The sequence below is a fragment of the Rattus norvegicus genome, chromosome 15 (genome assembly GCF_021556685.1).
Source record: "Rattus norvegicus strain SHRSP/BbbUtx chromosome 15, alternate assembly SHRSP_T2T, whole genome shotgun sequence".
Taxonomy (NCBI): domain Eukaryota; kingdom Metazoa; phylum Chordata; class Mammalia; order Rodentia; family Muridae; genus Rattus; species Rattus norvegicus.
In genome coordinates, this window is record NC_141548.1 from 102746647 (window position 1) to 102761155 (window position 14509).

Here is a 14509-nt window from a genome sequence, read left to right on the forward strand (position 1 = left end):
TCTGACAGGTCACTGTCACCTGTACAGTTCAGAACAGAGAACCAGTCGAGTCACTAAAATTCACAAAAATTAAAAAAAAATCCAATAGTGTTTTAAGTTTATATTTGCATTGGCCTGTAGTCACAGTTATCCTTACTTATATGTAACTGTTGGATGGACACACAAGTTTAGTTCTTTTTTTGTGGGTTCAGCGAACTTTATTGATGTTATTCAAGAGAGTAGGGAGGGCTCCCTAGGCTCCTCCTGTTATGGGGTCTGGGTTGGAATTGTGAGGGAGATGCTCAGTTTTGGGGGCTGAGTCGGGATGGGCACTCCTCAGCACCTGAGGGTCTCTCTCTTGCTCTCAGTATCCTTGTTGTGCTGGGGTGGGTGGTCCAGGGTTTCTGACTCCTTGGATGCCACGTAGGCTATGAGGTTCCCCAACCTGTTGCTGTAGCCGTATTCAGTGTTATACCAGAAAATGAGCTTTACAAAGTTGTCATTGAGAGCAATGCCAGTCCCAGCATCAAAGTGGAAGGGCGGGAGTTGCTGTTGAAGTCGCAGGAGACAACCTGATCCTCAGTGTAGCCCAGGATGCCCTTTAGTAGGCCCTCAGACGCCTGCTTCACCACCTTCTTGATGTCATCAGACATGGCAGGTTTCTCCAAGTGGCATGTCAGATTCACAGTGGATACACTGGGGGTAGGAACGTGGAAGGCCATGCCAGTGAGCTTCCCATTCAGCTTGGGGATGACCTTGCCCACAGCCTTGGCAGCACCAGGGGATGCAGGGATAATATTCTGGGCTACCCCACGGCCATCACGCCACAGCTTTCCAGAAGGGCCATCCACAGTCTTCTGAGTGGCAGTGATGGCATGGACTGTGGTCATGAGCCCTTCCACAATGACAAAGTTGTCATGGATGACCTTGGCTAGGGGGGCTAAGCAGTTGGTGGTGCAGGATGCATTGCTGACAATCTTGAGTGAGTTGTCATATTTCTTGTGATTTACACCTATCACAAACATGGGGGCATCGGCTGAAGGGGCGGAGATGATGACCCTTTTGGCCCCACCCTTCAAGTGAGCCCCAGCTTTCTCCATGGTGGTGAAGACACCAGTAGACTCCACGACATACTCAGCACCAGCGTCACCCCATTTGATGTTAGCAGGATCTCGCTCCTGGAAGATGGTGGTGGGCTTCCCGTTGATGGCAAGCTTCCCATTCTCAGCCTTGACTGTGCCGTTGAATTTGCCGTGGGTAGAGTCGTACTGGAACATGTGGACCATGTAGTTGAGGTCAGTGAAGGGGTCGTTGATGGCAACAATCTCCACTTTGCCAGATGCAGAGGAGAAGGCAGCCCTTGTAACCAGTTGCCCAATATGGCCAAATCCATTCACACCGACCTTCACCATCTTGTCTCTGGGACGAGGCTGGCACTGCACGAGAAGATGTGGCTGTCTCTGGAACAGGGAAGAGCAGAGAGCCACAAGTTTAGTTCTTAAACAATAACAATGCACTTTTAGAACTCAGATCAAATTTCCAAACACATGGAGAACTGCCTCTAGACTTCCCGTGATATTCTAATGTTTCATGTTTCTGCCCCTGAGCCAAGGCATGGCTGTTGTAATCTGTGCAGCTTTGCAGTGGAGATGGATCATTCCTGCACAGTTATGTCCTTCGGGGACCTCCCCGCTGTCTTCATCTTCTATAAGCTTTGTCCGGTTTACGTTTTTGCAGCTGAATCCAGTGTTTCTTTGATTTCTACTCAGGACAGAGTAGCAGACATGTATCCTGAAAAATATAAAAGAAAAGATTTCAGAAAGAAATTAAACATGATGCATATAACAAGGAAAACACATGGATCAGAAGGTTAGATATTGTCAAAGATATTATTGATCTTTCCTAAACAATTAATTGAATGCGATCTCAGCTAAAATGTTAGTAGGACTTTTAGAGAATCTGATAAGGTCATTCTAATATCCATATGGAGAGATAAAAAGACTCACACTTTTGAACAATAATTTGGGAAGACCTTAAGTAATTTCAGACTTTCCTGCAAAGTGACTTAATATGTCAATGTGAGTCTTAATATGCAGATATGAGTCTTAATATGTCAATATGAGTCCTAGCCAAATATGGCAGAATGGCTAAGAACAGAATAGGATATTGAATGGGCCCAGAAGGATGATTACTTATTTACAAAGATGAGTAGGTAATTAAGTGAAGATCAGGTAATGTGTTCACTAGTCTTTGCCTATTGACTTGATATCTATGTATTAAATAAGGAACCTTGATCCTTACCTCACACCATACGTAAGAATTTACTTGAAATGGTTCATAAGACACAAGATTCAATTAGCTTAATTAAGCATAGGGGAGAACCTAGACGTTCTAGAAAAACCAAACACAAGAAAAACTTTGTAACCACTGATTTCTTAAGGGAACAGGAAGTAAAAACTACAACTGCCAATTAAATACAGACAACACCTGCCAATCAAGCCGGATCCAAACTAAAATGGCTTTCTCCTCATAAAAGACAGAAAAGCTGTTTGTAACAACTGGATAAGCTGTATAGAATAAGATGCACAATTAACTGAATCACAGAACCAGCCTCCTCATGTGGACCTGTGATTCCCCTCACTGTTCAGGAGTTGGGGCAGGAAGATGGCAGACTCAAGGCTTGCCGAAGGAAATCAGCGATACTGCACCTCAAAAGCAAAAAATAAGAGCAGGGAGAGATGTGGTTAGCAGTGATTTTTATCAAGTAGACTCACATAATGTTAGTCTGACTGCCCAAATTCCAAAACCTTGCAATCTCACATCACGTGAGTATATAGAGGAAACATAACGACACTTTGAATATGTTTGCCAGCTTCTAATCAAAGCAAATACATCTTGACTGGCTTCTAGGAAGGAATCAGCTTCTAGGCATGTACTCCAGAAAAAAATAAAACATATATTCACAGAAAGATTTTTACCAAAACGTTTGTATATTTCCAAACAGGCTTAACCCAGTCTTGTCTGTCATATATCAGATTTCTCAGTAGAGAGCCAGGCTGAAGAAGTTTCCAAGAGTTTGTATCACAGTATGTTGCCTTTATTAAATTTGTATGTGAATCATGGAAATATTTTTGCATTTATTAAATTTCTATGCTTACTAAGCAGTTTATATTGTTTTCACGTTTTTCTCAATAACAAAGTAATTATGAGTTTGCTTGAAAATCGAATCTAATTCTAAATTCTTGAAAATAATCTCATTCTGGTTGTTTTATAATATTATGTTTCAAAAGTATACTTTTTGAATTCAGCTTTTTTTTTGACCCTTTGACATATGTCTTTAAGAGCTAGTCTAACTTGTAACTTTTCCCTTTTATTCCTTTCCTTCTCTTCTCTAACCAAGCTAACCTACCCCCTATTGTTCTATTCATATTTGGAGCACAAATGAAATAATCTGCTTTTTTTAAACATCTGACAGAAGTTCCTGTCAAGCTTGTGTGAGCTTTGACTTTCTCTCTGTTATTGCTGGCGTGTTTTATTTTACTTTTTATATTTTACATGTGCCAAGAGTTAACAGACAAAACCTACAAACGCGTGTAAATCTATACCTGCAGAATAGTTTGAAGCCATTTTTGATTTTTGTTTTGTTCTTTAAGACAGGGCTTCTCTGTGTAGCCCTGGCTGTCCTGGAACTCACTCTGTAGATCAGGCTGGCCTCACAGAGATCTGCCTGCCTCTGCTTCCTGAGTTCTGGGATTAAAGGCTTCTGTCACCATGCCCAGTCTGTTTGAAGCCACTTTCAAGCCAGAATGTTTATTCCTTTTACATTTATCATGATTAATGGCATATTTGCAGCTAGCATTCCATGTGACCTCGTGGTTTCTGTTTGCCACCAGTTCTGTGTTTCCTTTTCTCCCTTTTTAGTTCCATGTAGACTAATTAATTGATACCATTTTTCTACTGGCCAAGTGTTAACCATATTTTACTACCTTCAAGGGGGCAAAATCGGAATGATTGTCATCCTTGGTCTGTGAGGGTTCTCATTGCCATGTCTTTGCCAAATGTCCCTTTGTCTAGCTTATGCCTCTGCCTGTCTCTAGAGACACTCATGGCCACCTTGGCTCCTTAATGACATGACTAACTCTCCATGACTAACTCTCCCCGTGCTCTAGATTGCTTTCTCCTTCTGCTTGTTTGGGGGCACTGTATATCTTCCTGAGCCCATTATTTCAGAGTTTTAAAAATGCTCTGTTTTTCACGCTGAAATTTACCACCCCTAAACATTTTTGATGTGTTTACCGCTTGAAAACAACCGGCATTTATCTTAGACTACCTCCAGGTCACTCTTCCCAGGAAAGTTAAGTCTCATGGTTCTGTGCTTTCCTCCCATCTGTATTTTAACCCACAGCGTAGACATGAGCAGTTCGCGCAGTCCATGTTCACCTACGCTTTTCCCCATAAATAGAAACATTCTGGAATTCAATGTTCTTTCCTATCTCTCAGATGGCAATTGAAAATATGCCGCTTTCCCTAAAACGCAGTCTTTGGAATTTTGTACTTTGGAAGTCTGTGTGGACTGACCATTCTGTCTTCCCTTCAAAACAAATTGTTTTGTGTAGATAGAATCCTAGGTAAACAAATACTTCCACCACTTTGAAAAGATTCTTTTACCATTTTATGGCACAATTTGAAGTTTGAAGATCTGCTTCAGCATTGCGTTCACTCACCCATGAGATCTTGGCCATTTCTCCTTGGTTGGCTCAGATCAATCTTTCAATAATTCTGAAAAATTATCAAGCACTTATGTCTTCAAATGCTGGGTCCTTGTCTTAGTGGTTTCCCTTGTTGCTGTGTAGAATATCTAAAACAGTTTAAGTAGGGAAAGGCACATCCTGGCTGACAGGAAGCACGGGTAGCAGAAGCAAGAATCCAACTGCTCACCCTTCATGCAGAGTAAGAGAGCAGAGCTGGAATGGGATGTGAGGCTAGACCATAAAACCTCAAGACCCACACCACCCAACATCAGCAGTTACGGAGCAAGTATTTGTGAATACACTACAGACAACATCTTACCTCCAAGCCACACCGCTCCACAATGACTAACCAGTGTTAACTTTCAACTTTCCAAAGTGAGAATCACTTGGGAAATGAGCATCTGGTGCTAGTTGATAACTATCTTGGTTGTAATTGATGTGGGAGTGTCTGCCCACTGTGAGTGGCACCACCCCCTAGGCAGTGCATTATGGACTGTTGGGAAAGTGGAGGCAGTAGATTGAGTACTCGTATGGATACATTCTTTCCTCTCCGTTCTTGATTGTTGATGGGATGTAATGACTTCTTCAAGATTTTGCTACTATGTAACATTTCTACCGTGATAGACTCTAACCTGGAACTGTTAGCCAAAATAAACCCTTTCTCCCTGAAGTTGCTTTGTCAAACTCTCTCCTCACTGCAACAGAAAACAAAGACAAAAACAACCTGCCACCCTCAACCTTATTTTCTCCTCTATCACCTAAAAAATTGCTTATGTGTGGTTGGCTTCTCTGACTTTCCACTCCATATCTGTTCTTGCCCATGGTTCTTATTTTCTTTCTAAACTTAAGAGCATTTCAAACAGCTTTTGTGGCTCTTCCTTCCAGCTCATTAATTCTTTGTGTGCTCTATTGTCTCTTTTACTAATCTATTGAAATTTATTTCCATTTATTATATTTTTGTTTCTATAATTCTGAGTTTTTTCAAATTACTTAATTTTAAACCCTTGTTGCATTTGCTCATTTATTCAAGCATCTCTTTCATCATTTTAAATACAATAAGTATCCTGGTATACAATTTTTTTTCCTGTTTCTGAAATACTCCAGGGACTAGCTCTAATATTCTGTCAATGCCTTCTCTGTTTCCTGCGCTACACCTTTCTGTTAATATTCTTTGTTTCTTCCTTTCTTCTTTTCATCCTTCCTTCCTTCCTTCCTTCCTGCCTTCCTTCCTTCCTTTTTCACCTGCTTTGCAGCCCAGACTGGCCTAGACCTTGCTACTTTCTGTGTAGCTATCCAAGCTGATCTCAAACTCTGTCTATTGAATGCTGGCTATAGCATGCTCCACCATGCATAATTTAGCATGGATTTGAATTTCTGATCCTAGCCTGCACCTCCTGGAGGGGGTTACAGTCATGTGCCAGCACCCACTGTTTATGTAGTGCTGAATTTAAAAGCAGGATTTCACGAGCATACTAAGCAAGAACTCTATCATCCAAGCTATTTCTCCAACCCCTAGGTTTTCTTTTTTTAATGTTAACTTCTCATTGTCTTTGGAAATGTAGCCAGTGGGGATGCCTTGATACATGGTGTCTTGGTTAGGATTTTACTGCTGTGAACAGACACCATAGCCAAGGCAACTCTTGTAAGGACAACATTTAATTGGGGCTGGCTTACAGGTTCAGAGGCTCAGTCCATTATCATCAAGGAGGGAATATGGCAGCATCCAGGCGGGCAAGGTACAGGAGGAGCTGAGAGTTTTCTGTCTTCATCTGAAGGCTGCTAGGAGAAGATTGACTCCCAAGCAGCTAGGATGAGGGTTTTAAAGTCCACACCCACAGTGACATACTCACTCTAACAAGACCACATCTCCTAATAGTTCCACTCCCTGGGCCAAGCATATTCAAACCACCACACATGGGTTAAAATTGTGTTCCGTTGAAGAGGTTTTGCACAGGCTTCTACAGTTACCTGGCAGTAGAGCTCACCTGGAAATCACTTTAACATCAATTCTTCCCTTGAAGTTTGATTTTTTTTTACATAAGTAACAACACGCTCACACGTAAGCTACATGCTATGATCTCTCAGAGGCAAATTCATTTTCTCTCTAACCTATGTCAAAGTCAATGGAGGTTCTTTTATACCCAACTTTCCCTACTTGAAGCTTCGTTTATCATTCACCCCAATAGGGAGGATGCAGTCCATTTACATGCTGAGCCTCCTACCAGAGTCCTCACCTTTGTGGACTGCATCCTTCACTTGCCCATGGTGGGCAGACATCATTCCAGCCACTTGTGAATAAGTGTGTGTCCCACTGATACTTATGCCAGGAAAAGTAGCACAGGCAAATGTCATCCTAGATAAATCAGGACATAGGCTAACCCTTTATGTAACATCAGACACCAAAATCTAGGGTAAAAATCACCAATTTTGCGGATAGAATTTTGTTGACCCTGCTTGGAGGAAAATAATCAGTGTTTCTGCTTCCAGCTGACTCTAGATTTCCACCCTTCATGGACTATTTTATTGTTCTACCAGCTCAGTTAACATTTTTATCCATATCTATAAAAATATTTTACTTAGTCATTCTCATTGTTTCCAACTGGAACGGCATGCGGTAGACATAATCCAGGACATTACCTAAATGGAAATATCTTCTTCCTTTTCCTTTCCCATCTTCAAAGGCAAGACTCGATTTAAATGTGAATGTTCCAGATCCAAGAATCAATCAGTAAAGTGAAATCTGTGATTAAATGCAGACGTTCCACCTCCTAACAGAGGCTCGTCTTTCTTATGGTCCTACGAATGATATTTTCCAGGATTTTGCAATATGCCAAGAACATAAATGTGACCACGCATCAGAGATGTTGATAATACCAGAGAGGCAGGGAACACACAAAGCTGGAACAGTGTTAACCCCAGCCCTGCATGCTAAGTGCCCCCAGTTGCTGCCGAAATACTAAGATGTGTGCTGTGTGATCTCTGGACTACACTGTTGGAAAACTACAAGAACTGGACCCAACCATTGTTTTCAAGTAGGCACCAGCCTACTTTTAACTCCCTAATATGAACTGTCTTAGTGTGCCCTGAAATTTAAAAGGAAAAAAATTGCAACATTGCTATTTACACTTTTCAATGCAGCATGTGAATCAGAAATTACTTTGCAAGGGGGTGTTCCTTGTTTGAGCATTGCTCGTGGTTCATATGTAGATTTTTGTAGGATCCCAAACCAGATCATATTGCTTCCCATGATGTATTAATACCACACATGTAACTGCAAATACTCCCCTACTGTTTATCTCCTGCATAGGTTCAACATTGAAATGGGACAATTAATCATGTATGAACAGCAGCCTAGGTGTTTCTGTGCACAGTGGGGATACACATTTCTTGGATATTGATGGGAGGGGGTAGATAAACCAGGGTGTTGCTGCAATAGGTCTTTCTGGGAAGTTTCTTGATTCACAAACAGAATCATAATGGGTCACCATGGCAGAAGGAGCTGGATCGACAGTCCATTGACTTTTGCTAGACCAGTGTTCAACAAACTTGCAACCTAAAGGTAGATACGGATAATGAAGTATTTGAGAACCTGTCTTAGCATCTCCAGGGTGTACTACAGTACTTTGCACATAGTAGGGATTTTAATGCTGGCTAGAAGTTAAAGTTTATGTTGTGATTCGAGGCATGCAGGCCATGCACCTCTCTGTTCTATAAATCGCATGATAGAGAAAGCCATGATACAAACTAAACAAAATTCCTGCTTCTGTGTTTGGATTTTTAAAAGTTCCAGGCTTCCATGATTACTCAAAGCATTGTTATAAAACATTGCTTTAGTGCAATTGACCACTTTCGGGTGTGTTAGGTGACAGGCACACCTCTAAATCATGGAAAATAAACTGTACATTGCTATGTATGGTGTGAGTGCATATGTGCCCTGTGGCATGATAGTCACAGAGATAAAAATAAGAAGACAGAGAATCTCTAAAAAAAAGGACAGTGGGGGACATTTACAAAAGAACGCCATTCCTCTAAAACCCTGAATCGCATACAAAATAATATAAACCAGTGCTGTTCCTCTGAGCTGAAGTCTAGAAATAACATTGCCAGCGTCTACCAGCTTCTAAAATGCCCTTCTAAATGTCAGCCAGAACAAATGGGCCAAAGTTGTCAGGAGGCCTGAGTCCTCGTACAGAGACATGCACCATCTGACTATGGGCAGTCAGCACAGATCCCCAGGACAGAGACACGCACCATCTGACCACGGGCAATCAATCAGCAGAGGACATTAGCAAGACCCCAGTCTCCCCTGCTCAATATTACAGAACTTTATTTTCATTCTGGCTCCTGTTCTGCTCCAAGCCTTTCGCTGACAATGTTAATTACAATCTTTGGGTGGTGGTACTTCTGTCTCCTGCACTGTTTGCTTTTATAACTTCTTAATTTTTCTTTCCTTTGTTTTCATTTTGGAGTCTCTAATCTGTCCCACTGACTTTCCTCAGTCAGTTGGCCATCCCTGACCCTTTGCTTTTATCCTCAAGAGGACAGCAAGAACCTGGACCGTCAGGTCAATTGACTTGTTACAAGTGTGGACTCTACTCCAGCGGTGCACAGTGAGATTTCCAGATTCCTGTGTCCTCAAACAAAAATATTAGACTGGAGACACATAGATAATAATAGAAATACAGGGCATGAGTAAAGAAAAAAAAAGGACACTCCCAAGACTAGAAATGGTCTAAGGAGCTAAGACAGGTCCAAGGCTCCAAAGCTCCTGGCTCACAAATCCGTGAGCCCCTGTAGGTCCTTCACATAATGGTGCCTCCTCCTGAATTGTAAAATGCATGCCTTTTTAGCATATTCTCTGTTCTTTAGAGGTAGCCCTGATAGACAGGAGTTTCCAGTCTTTCTGCCAATTTGAATCTTTCTTTTGTTAGTCTTCGTACTTTCTCTTGGCTTCCTGCTTTGCTGCCACAGATCTCAAATGGGGACATCACTGTGAACTGAGTAACTGTGTCTTTCCATTATTGTGAACATCCAGAGATCTCTTCTCCTATGCACTGCAGTGTAGTGGTATGGCTCTATACATGAAGTCTGAAGTTTCGGAAAAAGCCCAGCTCATCCTTAGTACTGTCTAAGATCTGTTATTGCTGTATTTTCCTTTTTCCTAGAGAAGAATTCACCAACATTATGCTAAGAAATATGAACGCGAGTTTCCAATGGTACCAGGTGGAAGGAAAGTCATTTTCCTTTGAGGGTATGGTTCCCTGTAGGTTGCTCTTGGTCTAATGGATGGTCTTCAACCCATGTACACAGGAGCAGCAAGAATTTGACTCAGGGGCTAAAACAAAAAACAAAATATAGACATAAAGTTGAGAGGGAGCCATGTTGGAGGCAGGTCCTGGAGAAGTTAGATATTATTCAACAAAAATCCATTATTCAATTAAGAAAACATAGTCAAACAAGACCACTGTATGTAGCCAATATGTTTGAGGAAAATATGCAAAATAAAAGCCTGCATGGAAGTAATCCAAATCTTTGAAGTGCAGACAGGTTCCTTAAAAATAATAAAACCCCATTCTGAAACATATAGTATGTGGACAAGACAGCTTAAAAGCGAGACATATCCACTCACTTAACAGAGAGAGTCATCTCTGTACTCCACACACAAAACCCTGTGATATCTGAAATTCAGTGGAGGCATTTGGCAGCAAGTTTAAGACTGGATGAGAAATGGAAGACAGATCAACAGAAAATACACTGTTGCAATTTGTATCAATATAGCTAGGTCCTTAAAATACATTGTTGCAATTTGTATCAATGTAGCTAGGTCCTTCTTTACAATTTAAGGGAAGTAGTTTTTTTTTTTAAAGTATACCAGTGCATATTATGATGTATTTTTCCTCCAGAATCTCCATGTTGGAAGAATCTCTCATCTCCAAACATGTTTATGTTCCCATTCTCACAGCATCGATGTTCATTCTGTATCAGGCAAGTTGGCACAGGAAGTGTTTAGCCTCAGTGCTCTGAGACCCTGGAGTTAATTGATGTCTTATCCCACTCCTCTGAACTAGACTGAGGAAAATTAAAATGCCCTTTACTGGTTGAAGAGAATGCAAAAAGACACTAAGGGATAAAGTGGATTTGAGGAAGTATGGAACAGAAAAGCAGTCATCTCCCTCCCTGGTGTTCTGAGCTTAGTTGTTAACCCCAGAGGAACAAGAACTTGGCCCTTAAGGGAAGATGTTAAATTTCCTGCCTCAGGTGCTCTGACACCTTCTAGCCACTAGGTGCACCTATCCATGCAAGTTAAACACACACACACACACACACACACACACACACACACACACATACGAACACACATGCTTTCACATACACACAGAAACATACATCTACACACACAAACATAAACCCAAATGCATACACACACAATACATATATATATATACATACATATATATATATATGTATATATATATATTTGGGAGGGGGCTACCAAAAGCAACCTGTGGAACTTGTTTGTATCCTGATTTTCTTTCTTTCTTTCTTTTTTTAACAGCTGATATAATTTTATTCAGTACTAAAAATTACAGATTTTGTGACAACATACAAACAAATTTCTATTACAATAAATTGATACTCTGAATTAAGAATATATAACATATTATTTATTCACAAGCTGAAATGCATTGCTTTGTTTAGGGGTCAATTTTGAGTCATAATTTACATTTATAGCAGTGACTGCCACCATGAGATATAGAGGCACTTAGTTGTTTCTAAGTTCCATTTGATAAAATAAGCTCTTAGTCACATTGCCTGTATCTCAGAACTCTGGACGCTGGTGCAGGGTTAGTAGTCTGAAGCCAACCTGGGCTACATAGACTCTGTTTCAAATACAGATAGACACACAGGCACAGAGAAACAGACAGACACACACACACACACACACACGTGCGCGTGCGCGCACGCGCGTGAACACACACACACACACACACACACACACACACACATACACACACAGGTCTAGAGAGTATAATCAATCACTCTGTACTCCTTAATAGACAGATTGCAGGCAGCCTGGCCCCCATCAAGGTCAGAGTCGTGTCTATAATACGGGACCTCACAGGCCAGCTTCAATCTCTAAAGGCCTTCTTTGGGAAGTAACCTTGAGATGGTACTTAACAACTGTGCCAATTCTTATCAAAAATTAACTACTTTGGGTACTTTCGTTTTAGGTTTCTGCGGTTTGGACACATCCAGAACATCATCATAGTTTGCACTCATTCCCTTTGCCCAGCGACCAACTGTAACGATTCGATCTGAGTTCTGATTTTCAGGGCAATCTTTTTTAAAATGTTCCATGGAGCCACAGAGTTTACAGCGCCACGGTCAGCATAGACTCCTTTGGTTTCTCAGGGCAGGATCTGGACAGGTGTCCCATTTCTCCGCAGACGAAACACTTTGCAAAAGGAAATTCACCAAGCGCAGGGTCTACGTTAGCTCTGCACTTCGTCATCTCGTGCTCCGTGGACCCGCGGTGGTAACAAATGCCGGTGCCCATGTCCTGACTCTCTAGCACAGCTGGGCAGTCAGCGATTCCATGGCCAGGTTGTCGACAATGGAAACATTGCATTCTTCTTTGCCGCCTGTCTCTTTAGCCGCCTTCCTTCCCGCCGACTGTCCTTCTTTAAAGCCACTGCAATTTCTTCCCTCACTTCCTGCTGTCGGCTGCTATCAGCTGTCCATTGTGAAGCACCTATGGGCTCCGTTTCAGGTATTCCATGAACCCATTCACATCTTCATTCAAATCCTCTTTTTTCTTTTTGTTCTTTTTCTGTTTTGCTCGAGGTGTGTCGTTTCTAAGAAACAGCCCACTGACTGGACATCGCTTATGACTTGGAGGGTTTTGTTTGCGCCCTCTGCAGATCCCTTCTTCATGTCCTCCCATGATGTTGCTGACAAGGGTCTCTTACTATTTGAAGTAGTAACTCTAGTCCACCTGGGCATGGTCGGATCAGAGGTACCTAACTAATCGCGTCTGAATCCTCCAGAGCAGCTGAGACAACGAGCCAGAGAAGCCCAGACCCGGATGAAGGCGCCGTATCCTGATTTTCATTTGAGTTGGAGGACTGTAAAACATACTTTTAATTGAAATATGGATTAGTAATAAATAAAAGTTAGTAGTTATTTGTGGTCTGGCCTCATAGAATACCAGGGAATTTTCGACCAGTCACAATATACTTGTTTACATATTTATTTATTTATTTATTTTGGAAGGTGTCTCTATGCAGTCCTGCTTTTGGCCTGGAATTTACCGTGTTCTTCAGGTGAGACTTGAACTCAAAGATCCATCAACATCTGCCTAAAATTAAACGTGCTAGGATTAGGGGCACGTACCACCATACCTGGCTTCTACCACTGACTTTCAAGAAGAAAAGCACTCTCTCGATCTCTAGATAGATAGATAGATAGATAGATAGATAGATAGATAGATAGATATACATATGCGTATACATATACATATACACATACACATAGATACACACATACACACACACACACACACACACACACACACACACACACACACACACATCTTGTCCTTGAATACTGTTGCAAAAACTAAATACATTGAAATAGGACGAGACAGATAAAGACCAAAAGGCTAGGACATTAATCACTGTGAAGTGTGTGTTCAAGGTACAATGTCAGTTTTCTGTTTTCCTCTAACTCTGTGGTTTTGAACATTTCCGAGAGGCACTCATACAATCAAAATGGGCATGTTATTGTGTCTCAACGTTGAGAGTTTTTTATTCTGGATTTTCTCAGGTGCAGCCAGACTTGAGCGCCACGCCCCTCACGGCTAAGCAGATACAGCCTTGTCGTATACACAGCTTGCTCCCTACTCTTTTGTTCCTATCTTCCCTCTGTGTGTGAGTGTCTGTAAGACGAAAGGTCTGGATGGTCCTACTGTGGGCCGAAAAGTCTGTACCATTACCTGCCCCTTTGCAGGGGAGGGGATTCAGTTCAAAGTGCGACCTCTAGCCCAATTAGTCCAGAAGCTGATACTTTGGAAAATAAAACCAACTCTTTGAATTCAATTTCGCTTGGACCTTTGTGGTTATACTCAATAAGCAGGGCCTTGGAGGGCAGACTGTCATCAGTATTTGCTCGTCCCCTCGGGAAACAGGTCAGGTAACAGAGTGACAGAAAGCTGAATCAAGCGAGGTATTGCAGAGATAATGGAAAATCATGCATGCCCCGGAGCTTGGGTCAATTATCCCGGGTAATAAAAATGTTAAAAATTGAAGAAAGTGGGATTAAATGTTGGAGTCAGGTTCCTGAAATAACAAAATAAGGCCAGAGATACAGTGCAGTGGGCTAATCTGTATCAGGAAGAAAAAAAAACTGTTTATATTCCTGTACTTTGGTGGGAAGAGAGAAGAGGATCGAAGAAGTTCTCTATATATTTGTGTGTGTGTGTGTGTGTGTGCACATACATATGCATATTTATAGTTTATATATAACTATATAAACAACCAAATTTAGAGACAGCCATTTGGTATAGATTCCACCTACCTCTTAACCTAAAATAACCTTTTGGTAGGACTTATAAGTTAGTTGAAATTTTTCAGAAAGGAAAAAGATACTTTCACGTAGCCTTATGTGAAAGTTTGTCCAGTGGCTGAGCTGGTGCTCAAGGGGAAAGAAAGAAAGGCAGAAAGCTGGGAGGTTCAAGTGGGTCGCTGGTCACACTACGCCAGGCTGTGCAGCCACCATGG

At 41.6% G+C, this 14509-nt stretch overlaps 2 pseudogenes; both read right to left on the minus strand.

Moving 5' to 3' along the window:
- Window positions 1–315: 315 nt before the first annotated feature.
- On the minus strand, window positions 316–1391 carry Gapdhl5 (glyceraldehyde-3-phosphate dehydrogenase like 5; annotated as a pseudogene).
- Window positions 1392–11927: 10536 nt separating this feature from the next.
- Zcchc9-ps1 (zinc finger CCHC-type containing 9, pseudogene 1) lies at window positions 11928–12827 on the minus strand (annotated as a pseudogene).
- Window positions 12828–14509: the final 1682 nt, after the last annotated feature.